The 1,179-nt window shown below is 72.0% G+C and overlaps 1 protein-coding gene across 1 annotated transcript in view; it reads right to left on the bottom strand.

Moving 5' to 3' along the window:
• Nucleotides 1–973, bottom strand: part of DICER1 (dicer 1, ribonuclease III) — a 69,049-nt gene extending 68,076 nt beyond the window's left edge. The window contains exon 1 of the mRNA XM_021679827.2: nucleotides 921–973. The gene's annotated coding sequence lies outside the window, so the exon portion shown is untranslated. The remainder of the gene's footprint in view (nucleotides 1–920) is intronic.
• Nucleotides 974–1,179: the final 206 nt, after the last annotated feature.

The following is a 1,179-nucleotide window of genomic DNA, read 5'->3' as shown; positions in this document are numbered from 1 at the left end:
CCGGCCCGCAGGCCGCGCCGCCCGGGACCAGCGAGGCCGCGCCATCTGGTCGCGCCGGCTCCCCTCCCCCGCGGGTCCCGGCCCGGGCGCCCACGCGGGCCTCGGCGCGGAGGCGGGCGCGGGGGCCGGACGGAGCCGCTCCCCGCCCCGCACACAAAGCGACTCCGCGGGAGCCCGCCTCACCTGCAGCACGGGGCGCCGCGGGCCTTCGAGAACCATCGGACCCCGCTCTGGCGCGCGCGTCACAGCCCAGGCCTCCCGGTGCCGCCCGGCGCCGCCGCCGCCGCCGCCATTTCCTCCCGCTCGCCGTCGCCTCGTCCCCGCTGTCAGGTTACTCCATTCACCTGGGCCTGGAGCAGCCTGCGCCGCGCCGCGCCGCGCCTCCGCCTCGACCCCTCCCGCCGGCGCCTGCGGAGACTACGCAGAGCCCGGCTCGCCCGCAGCCCGCGCACGGCCCGCGGCAACGGCGCACAGCGGCTTGGAGAATCCCACCCGCGCCCGCACCGCCCCCTCCGCGCCCCCACGCTCCGCTCGCCCTGCTCGCCCGGCGCCGGCATGAGAGCGAGCCTGTGATTGGACAGAGTGCGGCGGTGAAAGGTTAATCCTGGCCCCGCAGCCACTCAGGAGCCGGGAGACAGCAGACGCGGGAGGCGGAAGCCAGGCGGCGTTTGCGGCCCTGCGCCGGGAGTGGACCCGGGCGATCCACCGCCCGTGGCCCGGCGCCTTCGCCGCCCTCCCGGGCCCGCGCTGCTCAGCTCGGTAGAGCCTCCCGGCTCTCGGAATTCGTCCGCCTCCATTGTTGCCCCTCTGGCACCCACCGCCCCCTAAACGTGGCCCTTCCCCACGGCCGGGATTGTTCTCCGGAGGCTCAGCCCTCCTCTTACCACCGCCTCCCCTTTTTAAAGGGCCTTCCCACTCGCCTGGTTCTCCCCCGCGGTGGTGGTGCAGGGCCCTCCACATCTGGGGAGACAACAGACCCCACCCCCACCCCCACCCCCGCCCCGGAACTACTGGGATAACCGGATAATGGGATGGAGCCGGCAGCCCCACTTATGTAAATTGATCATTTGCATAGGTCGCAACCCTCTGCCAAACCTCGTGGCTGTGAATTAAAGTATGGGTGGAGGTCAAGTACGTGATTGGCTTAAAGAGAATCCTGTGAATGGCCCAAAATGTAGG

This window comes from Neomonachus schauinslandi, chromosome 9 (assembly GCF_002201575.2).
Source record: "Neomonachus schauinslandi chromosome 9, ASM220157v2, whole genome shotgun sequence".
Classification (NCBI taxonomy): Eukaryota; Metazoa; Chordata; class Mammalia; order Carnivora; family Phocidae; genus Neomonachus; species Neomonachus schauinslandi.
This window is presented reverse-complemented; position numbering and strand designations above follow the sequence as displayed.